The sequence below is a fragment of the Triticum urartu genome, chromosome 7A, assembly GCF_056163025.1.
Source record: "Triticum urartu cultivar PI428250 chromosome 7A, HENAU_Tu73, whole genome shotgun sequence".
NCBI lineage: Eukaryota > Viridiplantae > Streptophyta > Magnoliopsida > Poales > Poaceae > Triticum > Triticum urartu.
The window spans coordinates 719989135-720016657 of record NC_141879.1 but is presented as its reverse complement, the minus strand read 5'-3'; the positions used below and the strand labels follow the sequence as shown (position 1 = coordinate 720016657).

General features: G+C 43.1%; 1 pseudogene; it reads right to left on the bottom strand.

The window, feature by feature from the left end:
• Positions 1-9855: 9855 nt before the first annotated feature.
• The window catches only part of LOC147962200 (uncharacterized), a 40449-nt pseudogene continuing 22781 nt past the window's right edge, over positions 9856-27523 (bottom strand).

Sequence of the window (27523 nt, the reverse complement as noted above, 5' to 3'; positions counted from 1 at the left end):
ATTGGGGAACGCAGTATTTCAAAATTTTCCTACGATCACGCAAGATCTATCTAGGATATGCATAGCAACGAGAGGGGAGAGTGTGTCTACGTACCCTCGTAGACCGAAAGCGGAAGCGTTAAGTAACGCGGTTGACGTAGTCGAACGTCCTCATGATCCAACCGATCAAGTACCAAACGCACGGCACCTCCGCGATCTGCACACGTTTAGCTCGGTGATGTCCCTCGTACTCTTGATCCAGTTGAGGCCAAGGGTGAGCTGCGTCAGCACGACGGCGTGTTGACGGTGATGATGAAGTTATCAATGCAGGGCTTCGCCTAAGCACTATGACTATATGACCGAGGTGGAAAACTATGGAGGGGGGCACCGCACACGGCTAAAGATCAACATGTGTGTCTATGGGGTGCCCCCCCTCCCCCTTATATAAAGGAGGGGAGGAGGAGGAGGGCCGGTCACAAGGGGCGCGCCCAAAGGGGGAATTCCTACTCCTAGTAGGAGTAGGTTTCCCCCTTTCCTAGTCCAAGTAGGAGAAGAAGGAAGGAGAAGAGAGGGAGAAGGAAAGAGGGGGGGCGTCGCCCCCTCGTAGTCCAATTCGGACCAGCCCATGGGGGACACGGCCTCCCCTTGTGGCCCTTCTCTCCTTTCCACTAAGGCCCATGAAAGCCCAATACTTCCCCCGCGGCGAATTCCCGTAACTCTCCGGTACTCCGAAAAATACCCGAACCACTCAGAACCTTTCCGATGTCCGAATATAGCCTTCCAATATATCGATCTTTACGTCTCGACCATTTAGAGACTCCTCGTAATGTCCATGATCTCATACGGGACTCCGAACAAATTTCGGTCATCAAATCACATAACTCATAATACAAATCATCATCGAACGTTAACCGTGCGGACCCTACGGGTTCGAGAACTATGTAGACATGACCGAGACATATCTCCGGTCAATAATCAATAGCGGAACCTGGATACTCATATTGGCTCCTACATATTCTACAAAGATCTTTATCGGTCAAACCGCATAACAACATACGTTGGTCCCTTTATCATGGTATGTTACTTGCCCGAGATTCGATCGTCGGTATCATCATACCTAGTTCAATCTCGTTATCGGCAAGTCTCTTTACTCATTCCATAATGCATCACCCCGTTACTAACTCACTAGTCACATTGTTTGCAAGGCTCATGGTGATGTGCATTACCGAGAGGGCCCAGAGATACCTCTCCGATACACGGAGTGACAAATCCTAATCTTGATCTATGCCAACTCAACAAACACCATCGGAGACACCTGTAGAGCATCTTTATAATCACCCAGTTTTGTTGTGACGTTTGATAGCACACTAAGTGTTCTCCCGGTATTCGGGAGTTGCATAATCTCATAGTCATAGGAACATGTATAAGTCATGAAGAAAGAAATAGCAATAAACTAAACAATCATATTGCTAAGCTAACGGATGGGTCTAGTGCATCACATCATTCTCCAATGATGTGATCCCGTTCATCAAATGACAACACATGTCTATGGCTAGGAAACTTAACCATCTTTGATTAACAAGCTAGTCAAGTAGAGGCATACTAGGGACACTCTATTTGTCTATGTATTCACACATGTACTAAGTATCCGGTTAATACAATTCTAGCATGAATAATAAACATTTATCATGATATAAGGAAATATAAATAACAACTTTATTATTGCCTCTAGGGCATATTTCCTTCAACATCCACCACCGGGCTCGCTGCCTCGAGTCGTCGGAGTGTGTCTCTTGCATCTCGAAGCGGAGGACGAGCATAGGAGGGATACCTTTTGGGGTCGGTGATGGCCCGCTGCTTCTCATCATCGGTCATGATCTTGAGGAGGCCACGCGTGTGGTGACGCAGCATCCCAATGCTCGGGAACCACTGCCCGATCTCCTTCAGGTCCGCGCGCATCGCCTTGTCTTCGCATGTGAGGTCATCGATTACCCTCTGCCAGGCGGGGCTGTTGTCCATGTCAGCGGCGGCGGTGTGGTTGTCGGCGGTGAGGGTTTTCTTAAACGGTGCTACCTCTTGAGCACTGCGTTGGATTTCCCCGAATAGGAGAGGATGATGCAGCAAAGTAGCGTAAGTATTTCCCTCAGTTTTTGAGAACCAAGGTATCAATCCAGTAGGAGGCTACGCGCGAGTCCCTCGTACCTCCACAAAAACAATAGCTCAACGCAACTAACACGCTTAGGGGTTGTCAATCCCTTCACGGTCACTTACGAAAGTGAGATCTGATAAAGATGATAAATAATATTTTTGGTATATTTGGTATAGAGATGCAAAGTGAAAAGTAAAAGGCAAAGTAAAAAAGCAAAGCAATAATAAGAAAGAGACCCGGGGGCCATAGGTTTCACTAGTGGCTTCTCTCAAGAGCATAAGTATTCTACGGTGGGTGAACAAATTACTGTTGAGAAATTGACAGAATTGAGCATAGTTATGAGAATATCTAGGTATGATCATGTATATAGGGATCACGTCCGAGACAAGTAGACCGACTCCTGCCTTCATCTACTACTATTACTCCACTCATCGCCCGCTATCCAGCATGCATCTAGAGTATTAAGTTAAAAACAGAGTAACGCCTTAAGCAAGATGACATGATGTAGAGGGATACTTTCATGCAATATGATAAAAACCCCATCTTGTTATCCTCGATGGAAACAATACAATACGTGCCTTGCTGCCCCTTCTGTCACTGGGAAAGGACACTGCAAGATCGAACCCAAAGCTAAGCACTTCTCCCATGGCAAGAAAAACCAATCTAGTAGGCCAAACCAAACTGATATTTCAAAGAGACTTGCAAAGATAACCAATCATACATAAAAGAATCCAGAGAAGATTCAAATATTATTCATAGATAGACTGGATCATAAACCCACAATTCATCGGTCTCAACAAACACACCGCAAAAAGAAGATTACATTGAATAGATCTCCACAAGAGAGGGGAGAACTTTGTATTGAGATCAAAAAGAGAGAAGAAGCCATCTAGCTAATAACTATGGACCCGTAGGTCTGAGGTAAACTACTCACACTTCATCAGAGAGGCTATGGTGTTGATGTAGAAGCCCTCCGTGATCGATGCCCCCTCCGGCGGAGCTCCGGAACAGGGCCCAAGATGGGATCTCGTGGATACAGAAAGTTGCAGCGGTGGAATTAGGTTTTTGGCTCCGTATCTGATCGTTTGGGGGTACGTGGGTATATATAGGAGGAAGAAATACGTCGGTAGAGCAACAGGGGGCCCACGAGGGTGGAGGGCGCGCCTGGGGGGCAGGCGCGCCCCCCTACCTCGTGGCCTCCTGTTAATTGGCTTGACGTAGGGTCCAAGTCTCCTGAGTTGTATTCGGTGAGAAAATCACGATCCCGAAGGTTTCATTCCGTTTGGATTCCGTTTGATATTCCTTTTCTTCGAAACCCTAAAACAGGCAAAAAAACAGCAATTCTGGGCTGGGCCTCCGGTTAATAGGTTAGTCCCAAAAATAATATAAAAGTGGATAATAAAGCCCAATAATGTCCAAAACAGTAGATAATATAGCATGGAGCAATCAAAAATTATAGATACGTTGGAGACGTATCAAGCATCCCCAAGCGTAATTCCGCCTCGTCCTCGAGTAGGTAATTGATAAAAACAGAATTTTTGATGCGGAGTGCGACTTGGCATAATTTTAATGTAATTCTTCTTAATTGTGGTATGAATATTCAGATCCGAAAGATTCAAGACAAAAGTTCATATTGACATAAAAATGATAATACTTCAAGCATACTAACTAAGCAATTATGTCTTCTCAAAATAACATGGCCAAAGAAAGTTCATCCCTACAAAATCATATGGTTTAGTCATGTTTCATTTTCGTCACACAAGAATGCTATCATCATGCACAACCCCGATGACAAGCCAAGCAATTGATTCATACTTTAGTAATCTCAAACCTATAAACTTGCACGCAATATATGAGCGCGAGCCATGGACATAGCACTATAGGTGGAATAGAATATAATGAGGGGGTTATGTGGAGAAGACAAAAAAGGAGGAAGTCTCACATCAATGAGGCTAATCAATGGGCTATGGAGATGCCCACCGATTGATGTTAATGCAAGGAGTAGGGATTGCCATGCAACGGATGCACTAGAGCTATAAATGTATGAAAGCTCAACAAAAGAAACTAGTGGGTGTGCATCCAACTTGCTTGTTCATGAAGACCTAGGGCACTTGAGGAGGCCCATTGCTGGAATATACAAGCCAAGTTCTATAATGAAAAATTCCCACTAGTATATGAAATTTATAACATGAGAGACTCTCTACTATGAAGATCATGGTGCTACTTTGAAGCACAAGTGTGGCAAAGGATAGTAACATTGTCCCTTCTCTCTTTTTCTCTCATTTTTTTGGGCCTTTTCTCTTCTTCTTTTTATGGCCTTTCTCTTTGGGGGGGGGGGGGGTTCTCCTTTTTTATGGCCTTTCCTCTTTTTTTTATTCCTCACTTGGGACAATGCTCTAGAAAATGATGATCATCACACTTCTATTTATTTACAACTCAATGATTACAACTCGATACTAGAACAAAGATGACTCTATATGAATGCCTCTGGCGGTGTACCGGGATATGCAATGAACCAAGAATGACATGTATGAAAGAATTATGAACGGTGGCTTTGCCACAAATACTATGTCAACTACATGATCATGCTAAACAATATGACAATGATGAATGTGTCATGATGAACGGAATGATGGAAAGTTGCATGGCAATATATCTCGGAATGGCTATGGAAATGCCATAATAGGTAGGTATGGTGGCTGTTTTGAGGAAGATATAAGGAGGTTTATGTGTGAAAGAGCATATCATATCACGGGGTTTGGATGCACCGGCGAAGTTTGCGCCAACTCTCAATGTGAGAAAGGGCAATGCACGGTACCGAAGAGGCTAGCAAGGATGGAAGGGTGAGAGTGCGTATAATCCATGGACTCAACATTAGTCATAAAGAACTCACATACTTATTGCAAAAATCTACAAGTCATCAAAAACCTCGGTACTACGCGCATGCTCCTAGGGGGATAGATTGGTAGGAAAAGACCATCGCTCGTCCCCGACCGCCACTCATAAGGAAGACAATCAAATAACACCTCATGTTTCAAATTTGTTGCATAACGTTTACCATATGTGCATGCTACGGGACTTGCAAACCTCAACACTAGTATTTCTCAATTTCACAACTACTCAACTAGCACGACTTTGATATTATTACCTCCATGTCTCCAAACAATCATCAAGCATCAAACTTCTCTTAGTATTCAACACACTCATAAGAAAGTTTTATTATTAATCTTGCATACCAAGCATATTAGGATTTTAAGCAAATTACCATGCTATTAAGACTCTCAAAATAATCTAAGTGAAGCATGAGAGATCAATAGTTTCTATAAAACAAATCCACCACCGTGCTCTAAAAGATATAAGTGAAGCACATAGAGCAAAATTATAAAACTCAAAAGATATAAGCGAAGCACATAGAGTATTCTAACAAATTCCAAATCATGTACGGCTTTATCAAAAGGTGTGTAAAGCAAGGATGATTGTGGTAAACTAATAAGCAAAGACTCAAATAATACAAGACGCTCCAAGCAAAACACATATCATGTGGTGAATAAAAATATAGCTCCAAGTAAAGTTACCGATAGAAGTAGACGAAAGAGGGGATGCCTTCCGGGGCATCCCCAAGCTTTGGCTTTTAGGTGTCCTTAGATTATCTTGGGGGTGCCATGGTCATCCCCAAGCTTAGGCTGTTGCCACTCCTTGTTCCATAATCCATCAAATCTATACCCAAAACTTCAAAACTTCACAACACAAAACTTAAAGTAGAAAATTTCGTGAGCTCCGTTAGCGAAAGAAAACAAAAGATCACTTCAAGGTACTGTAATGAACTCATTATTTATTTATATGGGTGTTATACCTACTGTATTCCAACTTATCTATGGTTCATAAACTATTTTACTAGCCATAGATTCATCAAAATAAGCAAACAACACACGAAAAACAGAATCTGTCAAAAACAGAACAGTCTGTAGTAATCTGTAGCTAGCGCAAGATCTGGAACCCCAAAAATTCTAAAATAAATTTCTGGACGTGAGTAATTTATCTATTAATCATCTGAAATAAGAATTAACTAAATATCACTCTCCAAATAAAAATGACAGCAGTTCTCGTGAGCGCTAAAGTTTCTGTTTTTTACAGCAAGTTCAACAAGACTTTCCCCAAGTCTTCCCAACGGTTCTACTTGGCACAAACACTAATTAAACACAAAAAACACAACCAAAACAGAGGCTAAATAATTTATTTATTACTAATCAGGAGCAAAAGCAAGGAATAAAAATAAAATTGGGTTCCCTCCCAACAAGCGCTATCGTTTAACGCCCCTAGCTAGGCATAACAAGCAAGAATAGATCTAGGTATTGCCATCTTTGGTTTTCAACTTTTTAGCGGAATCAAGCTCGAATCCGGGAGGTTATTTACGTTTCCCTTCATATTCTGAAATTTTTAGATCTAACGAATCCAACCGCTTATTGCAAAGGGTAATCAACATGTTCATGCGGTGAATATTTCCACTAATGTTCTTAAGAGGTTCAAGAGATTTCTGCAAGATTTTAGTAACTTCACAATTTTTTTCAAAAACTTGTGTCTCTTCCTGGGTAGGATGAGGCCCCTTTTGTTGAGGTAGTGTTCCCACTATACCTTCTATATTTTCAAGCACAATATGGGGATCGATTTCAATAAAATTGCCTTTGGCAACGCAATCCAAGAGTTGTCTATGAGACATATTCAATCCAACATAAAAATTGCGAAGAAAAATTCTCACGTTTATTTCAGAGGTACAATTATGATAAGACTCCATTATTCTCAACCAGGCATCTTTTAAGTTTTCTCCTAGTCTTTGTTTAAAGTGAAAGATCTCGAACTCAGGGATCAACGGAGAAGATAAGGGACTAGCCATAATGACAAGCAAGCAAACTAACACACAAGCAAACAAAAAGAAAGCGGGCAAAAAGAGGCAAATAGAGAAAGAGAGGGAGGATAGAGAGAGAGGGGGGCGAATAAAACGGCAAGGGTGAAGTGGGGGAGAGGAAAATGAGAGGCAAATGGCAAATAATGTAATGCGGGAGATAGGGATTGTGATGGGTACTTGGTATGTTGACTTTTGCGCAGACTCCCCGGCAACGGCGCCAGAAATTCTTCTTGCTACCTCTTGAGCATTGCGTTGGATTTCCCCGAAGAGGAGAGGATGATGTAGCAAATTAGCGTAAGTATTTCCCTCAGTTTTTGAGAACCAAGGTATCAATCCAGTAGGAGGCTACGCGCGAGTCCCTCGTACCTACACAAAAACAATAGCTCAACGCAACCAACGCGCTTAGGGGTTGTCAATCCCTTCGCGGTCACTTACGAAAGTGAGATCTGATAGAGATGATAAATAATAATTTTTGGTATTTTTGGTATAGAGATGCAAAGTGAAAAGTAACAGGCAAAGTAAAAAAGCAAAGCAATAATAAAGTGATGGAGATTGATATGATGAGAAAGAGACCCGGGGGCCATAGGTTTCACTAGTGGCTTCTCTCAAGAGCATAAGTATTCTACGGTGGGTGAACAAATTACTGTTGAGCAATTGACAAAATTGATCATAGTTATGAGAATATCTAGGTATGATCATGTATATAGGCATCACGTCCGATACAAGTAGACCGACTCCTGCCTGCATCTACTACTATTACTCCACTCATTGACCGCTATCCAGCATGCATCTAGAGTATTAAGTTAAAAACAGAGTAACACCTTAAGCAAGATGACATGATGTAGAGGGATAGTTTCATGAAATATGATAAAAAAAACCCATCTTGTTATCCTCGATGGCAACAATACAATACGTGCCTTGCTACCCCTTCTGTCACTGGGAAAGGACACCGCAAGATCGAACCCAAAGCTAAGCACTTCTCCCATGGCAAGAAAAACCAATCTAGTAGGCCAAAGCAAACTGATAATTCGAAGAGACTTGCAAAGATAACCAATCATACATAAAAGAATTCAGAGAAGATTCAAATATTACTCATAGATAGACTGGATCATAAACCCACAATTCATTGGTCTCAACAAACACACCGCAAAAAGAAGATTACATCGAATAGATCTCCACGGGAGAGGGGGAGAACATTGTATTGAGATCCAAAAAGAGAGAAGAAGCCATCTAGCTACTAACTATGGACCCGTAGGTCTGAAGTAAACTACTCACACTTCATCGGAGGGGCTTGGATGATGATGTAGAAGCCCACCGTGATCGATGCCCCCTCCGGCGGAGCTCCGGAATAGGCCCCAAGATGGGATCTTGTGGATACAGAAAGTTGCGGCGGTGGAATTAGGTTTTTTGCTCCATATCTGATTGTTTGGGGGTACGTGGGTATATATAGGAGGAAGAAGTACGTCGGTGGAGGAACAGGGGGCCCATGAGGGTGGAGGGCGTGCCTGGGGGGGCAGGCGCACCCCCCTACCTCGTGGCCTCCTGTTAATTGGCTTGACGTAGGGTCCAAGTCTCCTGAGTTGTATTCGGTGAGAAAATCACATTCCCGAAGGTTTCATTCCGTTTGGACTCCGTTTGATATTCCTTTTCTTCGAAACCCTAAAACAGGCAAAAAACGGCAATTCTGGGCTTGGCCTCCGGTTAATAGGTTAGTCCCAAAAATAATATAAAAGTGGATAATAAAGCCCAATAATGTCCAAAACAGTAGATAATATCAACTGGCTGAGCGAGGAGAAACCGAGGGGACGCGGGTGGACTATGGCGAGTGGAGAGTGGAGAGCGGCGGGTGGGTGGGCTTAAAGACAGAGGAGGAGAAACCGAAAGGGCATGCAGACAATGCAGCGCACAGTCGCCGTACATAATGTGCAACGAACGCTGGACCTGAGGGCCACAACGAAATAATAAGATGATTGTTTAGTAGCATTTGGTCAGACTACTAGTACTATCCCACTGGCATTGCATGCATCTCTTAATACCAGAGGCCTGGGTTCGAGACCCAGACCAAAAAAATTTTGTTTTCTTTTTAATAAAAAAATCATTTTCACCTGGGTGCTGATCAGATCAAAACACCTAGTTACAATTCATTTGCACTGCACCTAGTTTTCAATCAAGGTATGAACTCAAACAATCAACTTGCATAAATTTCAGTCAAAACATTCAGCTGACATGAGTACTAACTTGCATAAATTTCAGTCTGCAGTTAACTGAATGAGCCAATGATTGAACTACATTTCAATAGTTTCAAACATTGAATGGCTGGTACATTTGAATAGTTTCAAACACTCGGATTTTAGTTTTTGACAAAAAATCAGATGACTACAAGTGCAACATCACTGATTCATCTAAACTCATCAAACATATTGACTCTTTTCTGCTTCTTGGGCACATGTCCACTTGGCCCTGCTTGCTTCTTCTGCTTAGCTCTTCTTCTCTTGGCCTCTTCTTGTTGTTTCCTCTTTGCTTCTTGACCTTCCTTCCTCTTCAGTGTTGCCTCGGCTCTTTGCTTCTTGTTCTTCTTTTCTTTTAAGTGATGCCTCTGCTTTAGCTGCAATTGCTTTTGCTTCCTTCTCTTGTTGCAATGCAGCTTTCCTTGCTGCTTTGTTGCTGTTTGCTCAGCCTTCTTGTCTTTTGCTACTCTTCTTCTTCTTGCTGCCTGCTCTGCTTTCCTGAGAGCAATTTCTTGCCTTTTTGCTTCTGCCTCCTCCGCTCTCCTCTTTGCCAACTCATTCATGGCCTCCGGTGTTGCATCTCTTCTGGCTGCCATCTACCTTTCTTTGTCCTTCTTCATCTTTAACAGCTTCATGGTCAGGCTCCCATTAGTTGTAGCTATCGTTGTATGTGTTGTAGCTTGAGAATTAGCTGCCATTGAGATAAATGTTGAATCCGGCACAGTAGTTTCATTGTAATCTATAGGCACTGGTCTAGCTTGTTGTATCCTGTGAAGCATTGTACATCCAAAGTCCTGCACCTGTTCAAAGACAAGAAGTGGACACAACTGATAAGCATCCTGTGAAGCATTCTACATTTTAATTGATTAGACGCAACTGATAAGAAGTGGAAACAAGATTAGCATTTGCCTGAAATAGAAATGGTGTATCATATTCTTCATCTTCTTGAGCAGCATCTTGAGCAGCATGGACCTCCTCCTGTGTGAGTTGGACATCATCTTGTGTTACATTGACCTCCTCCTGTGGTACTTGGGCATCATCTTCTGCTAGATTAACCTCATCCTGTGTGAGCTGGCCACTATCTTGTGTTAGACTGACTTCCTACTGTGGGAGTTGGCCTTCTTCTTGAGCAGCATGTGGTACTGATACGTCTCCAACGTATCTATAATTTTTGATTGTTCCATGCTATTATATTATCAACCTTGGATGTTTTATATACATTTATATGCTATTTTATATGATTTTTGGGACTAACCTATTAACCCAGAGCCCAGTGCCAGTTTCTGTTTTTACCTTGTTTTAGAATATTGCAGAAAAGGAAAACCAAATGGAGTCCAATTGACCTAAAACTTCATGGAACTTATTTTTGGATCAGAAGAAGCCCAGAAGACTTGGAGTGCGCGTCAGGGGATCTACGAGGAGGCCACGAGGCAGGGGGCGCGCCCACCCCCCGGGCACGCCCTACACCCTCGTGGGCCCCTTGTGGCCCCCTGACGTACTTCTTCCTCCTATATATCTCCATATACCCTAAAATGATCGGGGATCACAATAGATCAGGAGTTCCGCCGCCATAAGCCTCTGTAGCCACCGAAAGCCAATCTAGACCCGTTCCGGCACCCTGCCGGAGGTGGAGTCCCTCTCCGGTGGCCATCTTCATCTTCTCGGTGCTCTCCATGACGAGGAGGGAGTAGTTCTCCCTCGGGCTGAGGGTATGTGCTATGTCTTGAGCTTGTGTTGGTTTTCCCCGAAGAGGAAGGGATGATGCAGCAAAGTAGCGTAAGTATTTCCCTCAGTTTTTGAGAACCAAGGTATCAATCCAGTAGGAGGCCACGCTCAAGTCCCTCGTACCTGCAAAAAACGATAGCTACTCGCAACCAACATGATTAGGGGTTGTCAATCCCTTCACGGTCACTTACGAGAGTCAGATCTGATAGATATAATATTTTTGGTATTTTTGGTATAAAGATGCAAAGTAAAAAGTAAAAGCAAAGCAAGATTAAAGTGATGGAGATTGATATGATGAGAATAGACCCGGGGGCCATAGGTTTCACTAGTGGCTTCTCTCCAGAGCATAAGTATTCTAGGGTGGGTGAACAAATTACTGTTGAGCAATTGACAGAATTGAGCATAGTTATGAGAATATCTAGGCATGATCATGTATATAGGCATCACGTCCGTGACAAGTAGACCGAAACAATTCTGCATCTACTACTATTACTCCACTCATCGACCGCTATCCAGCATGCATCTAGAGTATTAAGTTAAAAACCAGAGTAACGCCTTAAGCAAGCTGACATGATGTAGAGAGATAAATTCATGCAATATGAAATAAACCCCATCTTGTTATCCTCGACGACAACGATGCAATACGTGCCTTGCTGCCCCTTCTGTCACTGGGAAAGGACACCGCAAGATCGAACCCAAAGCTAAGCACTTCTCCCATGGCAAGAACTACCAATCTAGTTGGCCAAACCAAACGGATAATTCGAAGAGACTTGCAAAGATAACCAATCATACATAAAAGACTTCAGAGAAGATTCAAATATTATTCATAGATAAACTTGATCATAAACCCACAATTCATCGGTCTCAACAAACACACGGCAAAAAGAAGATTACATCGAATAGATCTCCACAAGAGAGGGGGAGAACTTTGTATTGAGATCCAGAAAGACAGAAGAAGCCATCTGGCTACTAACTATGGACCCGAAGGTCTGAGGTAAACTACTCACACTTCATCGGAGAGGCTATGATGATGTAGAAGCCCTCCGTGATGACGGCCCTCTCCGGTGGAGCTCCGGAACAGGCCCCAAGATGGGATCTCGTGGATACAGAAAGTTGCGGCGGTGGAATTAGGTTTTTGGCTCCTGTTCTGATCGTTTGGGGGTACGTAGGTATATATAGGAGGAAGAAGTACGTCGGTGGAGCTCCGAGGGGCCCACGAGGCAGGGGGCGCGCCCTAGGGGGGCGCCCCCACCCTCGTGACCGCCTCTTTGACTCCATGGAGTAGGGTCCAAGCCTCCTGGATCACATTCGGTGAGAAAATCACGTTCCCGAAGGTTTTATTCCATTTGGACTCTGTTTTATAATTCCGTTTCTTCGAAATACTGAAATAGGCAAAAAATAGCAATTCTGGGCTGGGCCTCCGGTTAATAGGTTAGTCCCAAAAATAATATAGAAGTGGAAAATAAAGCCCAATATAGTCCAAAACAGTAGATAATATAGCATGGAGCAATCAAAAATTATAGATACGTTGGAGATGTATCAGGCATCCCCAAGCTTAATTCATGCTCGTCCTCGTGTAGGTAAATGATAAAAAGAGAATTTTTGATGCGGAGTGCTACTTGGTATAATTTCAATGCAGATCTTCTTAATTGTGATATGAATATTCAGATTCGAAAGATTCAAGACAAAAGTTTATATTGACATAAAAATAATAATACTTCAAGCATACTAACAAAGCAATTATGTCTTCTCAAAATAACATGGCCAAAGAAAGTTATCCCTACAAAATCATATAGTCTGGCTATGCTCTATCTTCACCACACAAAGTATTTAAATCATGCACAACCCTGATTACAAGCCAAGAATTGTTTCATACTCTAACTTTTTCAAAACTTTTTCAATCTTCACGCAATACATGAGCGTGAGCCATGGATATAGCACTATAGCTGGGATAGAATGGTGGTTGTGGAGAAGACAAAAAGGAGAAGATAGTCTCACATCAACTAGGCGTATCAACGGGCTATGGAGATGCCCATCAATAGATATCAATGTGAGTGAGTAGGGATTGCCATGCAACGGATGTTGGGGAACGTTGCAGAAAACAAAAATTTTCCTACTCGTTTCACCAAGATCATCTAGGAGTTCATCTAGCAACGAGTCATCGGATGCATCTACATACCTTTGTAGATGGCGCACGGAAGCGTTCAAAAGGAACGGTGATGATGTAGTCGTACTCGACGTGATCCAAATCACCGATGACCAGCGCCGAACGGACGGCACCTCCGCGTTCAACACACGTACGGGACGGGAGACGTCTCCTCCTTCTTGATCCAGCAAGGGGGGAGGAGAGGTTGATGAAGATCCAGCAGCACGACGGCGTGGTGGTGGATGCAGGGCGTCACAGAAGCAGGGCTTCGCCAAGACTATGAGGGAGAGACGTAACGGGGGGAGATGGAGGCGCCAGGGGCTGGTGTGAAATCCCTCCTCTCCCCCCCACTATATATAGGGGTGCCATGGGGGGGGGCGCCGGCCCTAGTAGATGAGATCTACTAGGGGGGGCGGCGGCCAAGGGGAGGATTCCCTCCCCCCCAAGGCACCTAGGGGTGCCTTCCACCACATGGACTCTTCCATGGTGGAAACCCTAGGCGCATGGGCCTATAGGGGCTGGCGCCCCAGCCCACTATGGGCTGGGTTCCCTCCTATTTCAGCCCATGGGGCCCTCCGGGATAGGTGGCCCCACCCGGTGGACCCCCGGGACCCTTCCGGTGGTCCCGGTACAATACCGATAACCCCGAAACTTGTCCCGATGCCCGAAACAGCACTTCCTATATATAATTCTTTACCTCCGGACCATTCCGGAACTCCTCGTTACGTCCGGGATCTCATCCGGGACTCCGAACAACATTCGGGTTTCTGCATATACATATCTTCACAACCCTAGCGTCACCGAACCTTAAGTGTGTAGACCCTACGGGTTCGGGAGACAAGCAGACATGACCGAGACGAGTCTCCGGTCAATAACCAACAGCGGGATCTGGATACCCATGTTGGCTCCCACATGCTCCACGATGATCTCATCGGATGAACCACGATGTCGAGGATTCAATCAACCCCGTACGCAATTCCCTTTGTCAATCGATATGTTACTTGCCCGAGATTCGATCGTCGGTATCCCAATACCTCGTTCAATCTCGTTACCGGCAAGTCACTTTACTCGTACCGTAATGCATGATCCCGTGACCAGACACTTGGTCACTTTGAGCTCATTATGATGATGCATTACCGAGTGGGCCCAGCGATACCTCTCCGTCATACGGAGTGACAAATCCCAGTCTTGATCCGTGTCAACCCAACAGACACTTTCGGAGATACCCGTAGCAAACCTTTATAGTCACCCAGTTACGTTGTGACGTTTGGCACACCCAAAGTATTCCTACGGTATCCGGGAGTTACACGATCTCATGGTCTAAGGAAATGATACTTGACATTAGAAAAGCTTTAGCATACGAACTACACGATCTAGTGCTATGCTTAGGATTGGGTCTTGTCCATCACATCATTCTCCTAATGATGTGATCTCGTTATCAATGACATCCAATGTCCATAGTCAGGAAACCATGACTATCTGTTGATCAACGAGCTAGTTAACTAGAGGCTTACTAGGGACATGTTGGTGTCTGTTATTCACACATGTATTACGATTTCCAGATAACACAATTATAGCATGAATAAAGACAATTATGATGAACAAGGAAATATAATAATAAAGCTTTTATTATTGCCTCTAGGGCATATTTCCAACAGTCTCCCACTTGCACTAGAGTCAATAATCTAGTTACATTGTGATGAATCGAACACCCATGGAATTCTGGTGTTGATCATGTTTTGCTCTAGGGAGAGGTTTAGTCAACGGATCTGCTACATTCAGGTCCGTGTGCACTTTACAAATTTCTATGTCTCCATTTTGAACATTTTCACGAATGGAGTTGAAGTGACGCTTGATGTGCCTTGTCTTCTTGTGAAACCTGGGCTCCTTGGCAAGAGCAATAGCTCCAGTGTTGTCACAGAAGACCTTGATCGGCCCCGACGCATTGGGTATGACTCCTAGGTCGGTGATGAACTCCTTCACCCATATTGCTTCATGTGCTGCCTCCGAGGCTGCCATGTACTCCGCTTCACATGTAGATCCCGCCACGACGCTTTGCTTGCAACTGCACCAGCTTACTGCCCCACCATTCAAAATATACACGTATCCGGTTTGTGACTTAGAGTCATCCAGATCTGTGTCGAAGCTAGCGTCGACGTAACCCTTTACGACGAGCTCTTCGTCACCTCCATAAACGAGAAACATTTCCTTAGTCCTTTTCAGGTACTTCAGGATATTCTTGACCGCTGTCCAGTGTTCCTTGCCAGGATTACTTTGGTACCTTCCTACCAAACTTATGGCAAGGTTTACATCAGGTCTGGTACACAGCATGGCATACATAATAGAGCCTATGGCTGAGGCATAGGGGATGACACTCATCTCTTCTATTTCTTCTGCCGTGGTCGGACATTGAGCTGAGCTCAATTTCATACCCTGCAACACAGGCAAGAACCCCTTCTTAGACTGATCCATATTGAACTTCTTCAATATTTTATCAAGGTATGTGCTTTGTGAAAGACCTATGAGGCGTCTTGATCTATCTCTATAGATTTTGATGCCTAATATATAAGCAGCTTCTCCAAGGTCCTTCATTGAGAAACTTTTATTCAAGTAGGCCTTGATGCTGTCCAAGAGTTCTATATCATTTCCCATCAAAAGTATGTCATCTACATATAATATGAGAAATGCTACAGAGCTCCCACTCACTTTCTTGTAAATGCGGGCTTCTCCATAAGTCTGCGTGAACCCAAACGCTTTGATCATCTCATCAAAGCGAATGTTCCAACTCCGAGATGCTTGCACCAGCCCATAAATCGAGCGTTGGAGCTTGCACACCTTGTCAGCATTCTTAGGATCGACAAAACCTTCCGGCTGCATCATATACAATTCTTCCTTAAGGAAACCATTAAGGAATGCCGTTTTGACGTCCATTTGCCATATTTCATAATCATAGAATGCGGCAATCGCTAACATGATTCGGACGGACTTCAGCTTCGCTACCGGTGAGAAAGTCTCATCGTAGTCAACCCCTTGAACTTGTCGATAACCCTTAGCGACAAGCCGAGCTTTATAGATGGTCACATTACCATCCGCGTCTGTCTTCTTCTTAAAGATCCATTTATTTTCTATGGCTCGCCGTTCAACGGGCAAGTCAGTCAAAGTCCATACTTCGTTTTCATACATGGATCCTATCTCGGATTTCATGGCTTCTAGCCATTTTTTGGAATCCGGGCCCGCCATCGCTTCTTCATAGTTCGAAGGTTCACCGTTGTCTAACAACATGATTTCCAAGACAGGGTTGCCGTACCACTCTGGTGCGGAACGTGTCCTTGTGGACCTTCGAATTTCAGTAGGAGCTTGATCAGAAGTATCTTGATCATTATCATTAACTTCCTCTCTAGTCGGTGCTGGCACCTCAGGAACATTTTCTTGAGTTGCGCCATTTTCCGGTTCAAGAGGTAATACTTCATCAAGATCTACTTTCCTCCCACTTACTTCTTTCGAGAGAAACTCTTTCTCTAGAAAGGACCCATTCTTGGCAACAAAGATCTTGCCTTCGGATCTGAGGTAGAAGGTGTACCCAATAGTTTCTTTTGGGTATCCTATGAAGACGCATTTTTCCGACTTGGGTTCGAGCTTCTCAGGTTGAAGTTTCTTCACATAAGCATCGCATCCCCAAACTTTTAGAAACGACAGCTTAGGTTTCTTCCGAAACCATAATTCATACGGTGTCGTCTCAACGGATTTCGACGGAGCCCTATTTAAAGTGAATGCGGCAGTCTCTAAAGCATAGCCCCAAAAGGATAGCGGTAAATCGGTAAGAGACATCATAGATCGCACCATATCTAATAGAGTGCGATTACGATGTTCGGACACACCGTTACGCTGAGGTGTTCCAGGTGGCGTGAGTTGTGAAACTATTCCACATTTTCTTAAGTGCGTGCCAAATTCGTGACTCAAGTATTCTCCTCCACGATCTGATCGTAGAAACTTGATTTTCCTGTCACGTTGATTTTCAACCTCACTCTGAAATTCCTTGAACTTTTCAAAGGTTTCAGACTTGTGTTTCATTAAGTAGATATACCCATACCTACTTAAATCATCAGTGAGGGTGAGAACATAACGATAGCCACCGCGAGCCTCAACACTCATTGGACCGCACACATCAGTATGTATGATTTCCAATAAGTCGGTTGCTCGCTCCATTGTTCCTGAGAACGAAGTCTTGGTCATTTTACCCATAAGGCATGGTTCGCACGTGTCAAATGATTCATAATCAAGAGACTCTAAAAGTCCATCAGCATGGAGCTTCTTCATGCGTTTGACACCTATGTGACCAAGGCGGCAGTGCCACAAGTATGTGGGACTATCATTATCAACCTTACTTCTTTTGGTACTCACATTATGAACATGTGTAGCATCACGTTCGAGATTCATAAAGAATAAACCATTCACCATAGGAGCATGACCATAAAACATATCTCTCATAAAAATGGAACAACCATTATTCTCAGATTTAAAAGAGTAGCCATCTCGAATTAAACGAGATCCCGATACAATGTTCATGCTCAAAGCTGGCACTAAATAACAATTATTAAGGTTTAAAACTAATCCCGAAGGGAGATGCAGAGGTAGCGTGCCGACGGCGATCACATTGACCTTGGAACCATTCCCGACGCGCATCGTCACCTCGTCCTTTGCTAGTTTCCGCTTATTCCGCAGCCCCTGCTTTGAGTTACAAATGTGAGCAACTGCACCGGTATCAAATACCCAGGAGCTACTACGGGCACTAGTAAGGTACACATCAATTACATGTATATCACATATACCTTTTGTTTTGCCGGCCTTCTTATCCGCTAAGTACTTAGGGCAGTTCCACTTCCAGTGACCGCTTCCCTTGCAATAAAAGCACTCAGTCTCGGGCTTGGGTCCATTCTTTGGCTTCTTCCCGGCAGCTTGCTTGCCAGGTGCGGCAACCTCCTTGCCATCCTTCTTGAAGTTCTTTTTACCCTTGCCTTTCTTGAACTTAGTGGTTTTATTGACCATCAACACTTGATGTTCCTTCTTGACTTCTACCTCCGCTGATTTCAGCATTGAGAACAACTCAGGAATGGTCTTTTGCATCCCCTGCATGTTGAAGTTCATCACGAAGCTCTTGTAGCTTGGTGGAAGCGACTGGAGGATTCTGTCAATGACCGCATCATCCGGGAGATTAACTCCCAGCTGAGACAAGCGGTTATGTAACCCAGACATAGTGAGTATGTGCTCACTGACAGAACTATTTTCCTCCATCTTACAGCTGAAGAACTTATCGGAGACTTCATATTTCTCGATCCGGGCATGAGCTTGAAAAACCATTTTCAGCTCTTCGAACATCTCGTATGCTCCATGTCTCTCAAAACGTTTTTGGAGCCCCGGCTCTAAGCTGTAAAGCATGCCGCACTGAACGAGGGAGTAGTCGTCAACACGTGTCTGCCAAGCGTTCATAACGTCTTGGTTCTGTGGGACGGGAGCTTCACCTAGCGGTGCTTGTAGGACATAATCTTTCTTGGCAGCTATGAGGATGATCCTCAGGTTCCGGACCCAGTCCGTATAGTTGCTGCCATCGTCTTTCAGCTTGGTTTTCTCTAGGAACGCTTTGAAGTTGAGGACTACGTTGGCCATTTGATCTACAAGACATATTGCAAAGATTTTAGACTAAGTTCATGATAATTAAGTTCATCTAATCAAATTATTAATGAACTCCCACTTAGATTAGACATCCCTCTAGTCATCTAAGTATTACATGATCCGAGTTAACTAGGCCGTGTCCGATCATCACGTGAGACGGACTAGTCAACGTCGGTGAACATCTTCATGTTGATCGTATCTTCTATACGACTCATGCTCGACCTTTCGGTCTTCTGTGTTCCGAGGCCATGTCTGTACATGCTAGGCTCGTCAAGTCAACCTAAGTGTTTGCATGTGTAAATCTGTCTTACACCCGTTGTATGTGAACGTCTGAATAAAACACCCGATCATCACGTGATGTTTTGAAACAGCGAACTGTCGCAACGGTGCACAGTTAGGGGGAACACTTCTTGAAATTAGTATGAGGGATCATCTTATTTACTACCATCGTTCTAAGTAAACAAGATGCAAAACATGATAAACATCACATGCAATCAAATAATGAACGTGACATGATATGGCCAATATCACATAGCTCCTTTGATCTCCATCTTGGGGCTCCATGATCATCTTGTCACCGGCTTGACACCATGATCTCCATCATCATGATCTCCATCATCGTGTCTCCATGAAGTTGCTCGCCAACTATTACTTCTACTACTATGGCTAACGCGTTTAGCAATAAAGTAAAGTAATTTACATGGCGTTTCTTAATGACTCGCAGGTCATATAAAAGAATAAAGATAACTCCTATGGCTCCTGCCGGTTGTCATACTCATCGACATGCAAGTCGTGATTCCTATTACAATAGCATGAACATCTCATACATCACATATAGATCATTCATCATTCATCACAACTTTGGCCATATCATATCACAAACCACTTGCTGCAAAAACAAGTTAGACGTCCTCTAATTGTTGTTGCAAGTTTTACGTGGCTGAATTAGGGTTCTAGCAAGAACGTCTTCTTACCTACGTTAAAGCCACAACGTGATTTGTCAACTTCTATTTACCCTTCATAAGGACCCTGTTCATCGAATCCGCTCCAACTAAAGTGGGAGAGACAGACACCCGCCAAGCCACCTTATGCAACTAGTGCATGTTAGTCGGTGGAACCGGTCTCACGTAAGCGTACGTGTAAGGTTGGTCCGGGCCGCTTCATCCCACAATACCGCTGAAGCAAGAAAAGACTAGTAACGGCAAGAAAGTTGACAAATCTACGCCCACAACTCATTGTGTTCTACTCGCGCAAGAAGAACTACGCATAGACCTAGCTCATGATGCCACTATTGGGGAACGTTGCAGAAAACAAAAATTTTCCTACTCGTTTCACCAAGATCATCTAGGAGTTCATCTAGCAACGAGTCATCGGATGCATCTACATACCTTTGTAGATGGCGCACGGAAGCGTTCAAAAGGAACGGTGATGATGTAGTCGTACTCGACGTGATCCAAATCACCGATGACCAGCGCCGAACGGACGGCACCTCCGCGTTCAACACACGTACGGGACGGGAGACGTCTCCTCCTTCTTGATCCAGCAAGGGGGGAGGAGAGGTTGATGAAGATCCAGCAGCACGATGGCGTGGTGGTGGATGCAGGGCGTCACAGAAGCAGGGCTTCGCCAAGACTATGAGGGAGAGACGTAACGGGGGGAGATGGAGGCGCCAGGGGCTGGTGTGAAATCCCTCCTCTCCCCCCCCACTATATATAGGGGTGCCATGGGGGGGGCGCCGGCCCTAGTAGATGAGATCTACTAGGGGGGGCGGCGGCCAAGGGGAGGATTCCCTCCCCCCCCAAGGCACCTAGGGGTGCCTTCCACCACATGGACTCTTCCATGGTGGAAACCCTAGGCGCATGGGCCTATAGGGGCTGGCGCCCCAGCCCACTATGGGCTGGGTTCCCTCCTATTTCAGCCCATGGGGCCCTCCGGGATAGGTGGCCCCACCCGGTGGACCCCCGGGACCCTTCCGGTGGTCCCGGTACAATACCGATAACCCCGAAACTTGTCCCGATGCCCGGAACAGCACTTCCTATATATAATTCTTTACCTCCGGACCATTTCGGAACTCCTCGTTACGTCCGGGATCTCATCCGGGACTCCGAACAACATTCGGGTTTCTGCATATACATATCTTCACAACCCTAGCGTCACCGAACCTTAAGTGTGTAGACCCTACGGGTTCGGGAGACAAGCAGACATGACCGAGACGAGTCTCCGGTCAATAACCAACAGCGGGATCTGGATACCCATGTTGGCTCCCACATGCTCCACGATGATCTCATCGGATGAACCACAATGTCGAGGATTCAATCAACCCCGTACGCAATTCCCTTTGTCAATCGATATGTTACTTGCCCGAGATTCGATCGTCGGTATCCCAATACCTCGTTCAATCTCGTTACCGGCAAGTCACTTTACTCGTACCGTAATGCATGATCCCGTGACCAGACACTTGGTCACTTTGAGCTCATTATGATGATGCATTACCGAGTGGGCCCAGCGATACCTCTCCGTCATACGGAGTGACAAATCCCAGTCTTGATCCGTGTCAACCCAACAGACACTTTCGGAGATACCCGTAGCAAACCTTTATAGTCACCCAGTTACGTTGTGACGTTTGGCATACCCAAAGCACTCCTACGGTATCCGGGAGTTACACGATCTCATGGTCTAAGGAAAAGATACTTGACATTGGAAAACTCTAGCAAACGAACTATACGATCTTGTGCTATGTTTAAGATTGGGTCTTGTCCATCACATCATTCTCCTAATGATGTGATCTCGTTATCAATGACATCCAATGTCCATAGTCAGGAAACCATGACTATCTGTTGATCAACGAGCTAGTCAACTAGAGGCTTACTAGGGACATGTTGGTGTCTGTTATTCACACATGTATTATGATTTCCAGATAACACAATTATAGCATGAATAAAGACAATTATGATGAACAAGGAAATATAATAATAAAGCTTTTATTATTGCCTCTAGGGCATATTTCCAACAACGGATGCACTAGAGCTATAAGTATATGAAAGATCATAAAGAAACTAAGTGGGTGTGATCCAACTTGCTTGCTCATGAAGACCTAGGGGAATTTGAGGAAGCCCATCATTGGAATATACAAGCCAAGTTCTATAATGTAAAATTCCCACTAGTATATGAAAGTGATAACATGAGAGACTCTCTACTATGAAGATCATGGTGCTACTTTGAAGCACAAGTGTGGTAAAAGGATAGTAACATTGTCCCTTCTCTCTTTTTCTCTCATTTTTTTATTTGGGCCTTTTTTCTTTTTTATGGCCTCTTTTCTTTCTCTTTTTTTTGGGCTTCTTTGGCCTCTTTTATTTATTTTTCGTCAGGAGTCTCATCCCGACTTATGGGGGAATCATAGTCTCCACCATTCTTTCCTCACTGGGAAAATGCTCTAATAATGATGATCATCACACTTTTATTTTTCTTACAACTCAACAATTACAACTCGATACTTAGAACAAAATATGACTCTATATTAATGCCTCCGGCGGTGCACCGGGATATGCAATATGACAATGATGGAGTGTGTTATAATAAACGGAACGGTGGAAAGTTGCATGGCAATATATCTCGGAATGGCTATGGAAATTCCATAATAGGTAGGTATGGTGGCTGTTTTGAGGAAGGTATATGGTAGGTGTATGATACCGGCGAAAAGTGCGCGGTATTAGAGAGGCTAGCAAATGTGGAAGGGTGAGAGTGCGTATAATCCATGGGCTCAACATTAGTCATAAAGAACTCATATACTTATTGCAAAAATCTAGAAGTTATCAAAGCAAAGTATTACGCGCATGCTCCTAGGGGGATAGATTGGTAGGAAAAGACCATCGCTCGTCCCCGACGGCCACTCATAAGGAAGACAATCAATAAATAAATCATGCTCCGACTTCATCACATAACGGTTCACCATACGTGCATGCTACGGGAATCACAAACTTTAACACAAGTATTCTTTAAATTCACAACTACTCAACTAGCATGACTCTAATATTATCACCTCCATATCTCAAAACAATTATCGTGCTTCAATCTTTTCTTAGTATTCAACACACTCAAAAGAAAGTTTCACAAATCTTGAATACCAAGAATATTATTATTAAGCAAATTACCATGCTATTAAGATACTCTCAAAATAATTTAAGTGAAGCATGAGAGATTAATAGTTTCTTTAAAACAAATCCACCACCGTGCTCTAAAAGATCTAAATGAAGCACATAGAGCAAAATTACTTAGCTCAAAAGATATAAGTGAAGCACATAGAGTATTCTATCAAATTTTAATTCATGTATGGCTCTCTCAAAAGGTGTGTACAGCAAGGATGATTCTGGCATACTAAGACACAAAGACAAAAATAATACAAGACGCTCCAAGCAAAACACATATCATGTTGGTGAATAAAAATATAGCTCCAAGTAAATTACCGATGGAAGTGGACGAAAGAGGGGATGCCTTCCGGGGCATCCCCAAGCTTTGACTTCTTGGTGTCCTTGAATTATCTTGGGGGTGCCATGGGCATCCCCAAGCTTAGGCTCTTGCCACTCCTTGTTCCATAATCCATCAAAAGAATTCACCCAAAACTTGAAACCTTCACAACACAAAACTTAAAGTAGAAAACTCGTGAGCTCCGTTAGCGAAAAAAACAAAAGACCACTTCAAGGTATTGTAATGAACTCATTATTTATTTATATTGGTGTTAAACCTACTGTATTAACTTATCTATGGATTATAAACTATTTTACTAACCATAGATTCATCAAAATAAGCAAACAACACACGAAAAACAGAATCTGTCAAAAACAGAACAGTCTGTAGTAATCTGTAGCTAGCACAAGATATGGAACCCCAAAAATTCTCAAATAAATTGCTGGACGTGAGGAATTTATCTATTAATCATCTTCAAAAAGAATTAACTAAATAGCACTCTTCAAATAAAAATTACAGAAGTTCTCGTGAGCGATAAAGTTTCTGTTTTTTACAGTAAGTTCAACAAGACTTTCCCCGAGTCTTCCCAACGGTTCTACTTGGCACAAACACTAATTAAACACAAAAAACACAACCAAAACAGATACTAAATAATTTATTTATTAAATAACAGCAAGGAATAATATTGGGTTGTCTCCCAACAAGCGCTTTTCTTTAAAGCCTTATAGCTAGGCATAATATTTCAATGATGCTCACATGAAAGACAAGAATTGAAGCACAAAGAGAGCATCATAAAACACGTGACAAACACATATAAGTCTAACATACTTCCTATGCATATGCATCTTATAGGCAAACAAATTATCAAGGAAAGCAAAAACTAGCATATGCAAGGAAGCGGAAAGAAACAATAGCAATCTGAACATAATGAGAGGTAATTTAGTAACATGAAAATTTCTACCACCATATTTTCCTCTCTCGTAATAGTTACATGTAGGATCATAAGCAAATTCAACAAAATAGCTATCACATAGAATACTTTCAACATGATCCACATGCATGTAAAGTTGACACTCTTCCAAAATAGTGGGATTAACATTAACTAAAGTCACTAGTCGTCAACCCGTGCATGCGCACGGGCTAGCCTACTTAGAATGTTAGCATATAACTTTTATATAAATACAATTAAGTTTTTATTATTTCTATGAAATTACTTAATCGTTTTATTGTGGAGCAAACATAAACTTTCATGTAAGGCGCAACATGGTTTTTGTGTACCCATTTATATTAGTACACGAACCATTGGATTTAGAGCACATCATCCAGTTTAGAACATTTGTGTCATAATTTATTTCACATCTGGAAAACTGCACAAAACAATTAGTAGCTAGTGAAAAACTTGTGCACGGTCTAGAACTAATACACATTAATGTTATTATAAAGCGTAGAAGCATTGCTCATCATACATGTTTTTGTGAACATGGAAATTCATGGATGTGAGCCTAGACAGGTGAGAACATGCTTGTGACCAACATTCCAACTGGTGGGATGACATCACTGCTTCATCATCAAAGGATGTCCGTAAGTGGAGGAGTGGGAGGCCCATCTATGCCGTATGGAATATATGGAAGGAGAGGAACATGCATATTTTTTCGGGCACCCATATAACGGATGTAACATCCCAAATTTTCAATTTGGAATGTTATACATTAGATCATCATTGCATATCATATTTTAATTGCTTTTGGTTTTGATCCTAGAAATTTTACGCAACTCAAGGACCCACGGAGAGAGTTGGGGATTTCGTTATTTTCATATTTGAGTTTTCTCAAAAATTGAGAATAGGATCATTTGATTTTCATTATTTATCATCAATTATTTCTATTACAAAAATATGAGAGAGGGAATAAAATGACTTTCCCAAAATAAAGAAATATTGAAGATTTAATAATAAAATCAAGTAAGATTTTATTTCGGAGTTTTACGGTATTTTATTTGAATTTAGGAAAAATGTGCATTTTTCAAAATTGCATTTAGGCCCCAAATAAATGTTCACCTTGTGCGGCTTGATTTTAGAAGCCCGGGAAAATTTACTTCGGGAATTTTGGAGTCCGTTTAGTATTTCTTTTTATTTTTCTTCTGCGGGTAATTATTTAAAGAAACGCGCACCGACCTAACCTGGCCGTGTCCGACTAGGACTCCTGGCCCGGCAGGCTTTATAAGCCGCAGCCCAGCCTCGGGCCAAACCCTAGCCGCCCGCCCCGCCCACCCTCGAGCCCCGCGCCGCCGCCGCCCACCCGCCGCCGAGGTGCCTTGATTTCCGCGCCGCTGTTTTTCTCGAAAAATCGTTCGGTTTTTCCGTCAGTTTTTTTTAGTTTCCGTTTTTTTATTTAGATCGGTTTTTTTCGGTTTAGGTTAAATAGCGAGCGTTCGCTCTTTCGTTCGTTTTAACGAATGTGTTCGTCGTTTAGATCCAGATAACGAACGTTCGTTCGTTAATCTGTTCATCGTTTTTCTTTTCTCGGATTTTTCCGCGATTATTTTCTGATCGCGATTTCTGATCCGATTTTCGTTTTAGTATAACTTTTCGCTCGTCTATCGGAATCAGGCGATTCAAGCGCCTGGAGTTTCGTCTCGAAACCCTCTATCCATCTAACCAACTTAAACAAGTTCTTGCCACTGTAAAAATTGCCTTAGATCCAGATTAGTAGAACGAAGTTGTTTTCTTTCGCCGTTTGACTTTCGTTGCTTCGTTCGATTTGATTCTTTTTGCAAACCGGAGTTCTTAAGTTGAACTTTCTGGTTAGATCTCTTGTTTGACTTTTACCTGTGCATTAGATGAGTACTTATTGTATGCTTGTTGTTTGTCTGCGATAGAATACCCGGAGTGCGCCGCCTGTTACTTCGAATCTCCAGGTTTCGCAGATCATCAGCAAGGCAAGTAACACTTGATCATACCTTTCCTACTACCCAGTTTTATTGCATTAGATCAAATCCTCAAACATTGCATGATTAGGATCTAATTAAATTGTGGGATGGGAACTAGTTGAGGTAGTACCTATTACCTGTTTATTATCAAACCTTTGGGAGTTACTTCTACGTTTGCTTATTATTGCTATGCTATGCAAGTAGACGTGGATTGGGTGAGTGATATCCATGACAGATGTGAGTTCGTTAATTAACGGTTTATCTAAGGTGGCAACTTAAACACACATCTGGGTGGATTGAGGCACCTGGGTAATCCAGGATTTGCCTGTTTTCTTTTGGACCGCCACCCAGGCTCAAAGGGATCATGAGATTTTTCATACTAGAAACTTCCGTGTGCAGCCACAAGCTATTATGGGCTCTAGCATAGTTTACTAAGTCGTGCAAACTCTTACAGTGGTAGACTAGCAGATGTAGGGGATGTAGGTGGTACGGTCTACCCGATCGTAAGGTGCTAGCACTTCTGAAAGACTATGTCTCGGTCATCCGTCTTCTCAAACACCATGTAGTGCGAGAAACCAAACGGAGGCGATCGAGTCTTGTGGGGAAAAGTGTGCAAACCTCTGCAGAGTGTATAAACTAATCATGTTAGCCGTGTCCCTGGTTATGGACATCTTGAGCATCTAGTACTTGGATTATCATGTGAATCGCAACATGTTACCCTAATTTAATTTGGTTGGGTTTTATTTAATGATATTTAATTGGGATTGAGAATGCTATCAACCATTCTCAAGGTTTAACAACCACCATGATAGTTAAATAAATTTATTCCTTTGCAGTAGGGAAAAATTGGCTTTTCGCAAAAACTGTAACCATAGAGCTCTCCACCAGCCAAATATGCATATAGAATAGCTGTTTCATTCCATTACTCTCTATGTGTTACATTGCCAGCATATTCCATGTGATGACCCATTTTCGGGCTGCAACATTAATGTTGCAGACTTTTCAGACGACGATTAAGGAGTTTTAGGGTCGTGGTTCTATACTCAATGATGCCGTTGGAGTTGATGGACTCGCTTATCTTCCAAGCCTTCAGTTGTTATCGTTATTAGATGGCCTTAAGCCATGTTTATTGTAATAAGATCTCTATTGAGACACTCGATGTAATAAGTGTGTGATTTCTACTCTGTTATAAATCCTCCGAGTATTGTGTGGTGTCAGCATTACTGATCCAGGGATGACACCGGAGCACAGAGATTGGACCGTTTGAGGTCTGGTCGCTACAGAGATGGTATCAGAGCACATGCTGACTGTAGGACACGACCACTAAGCTA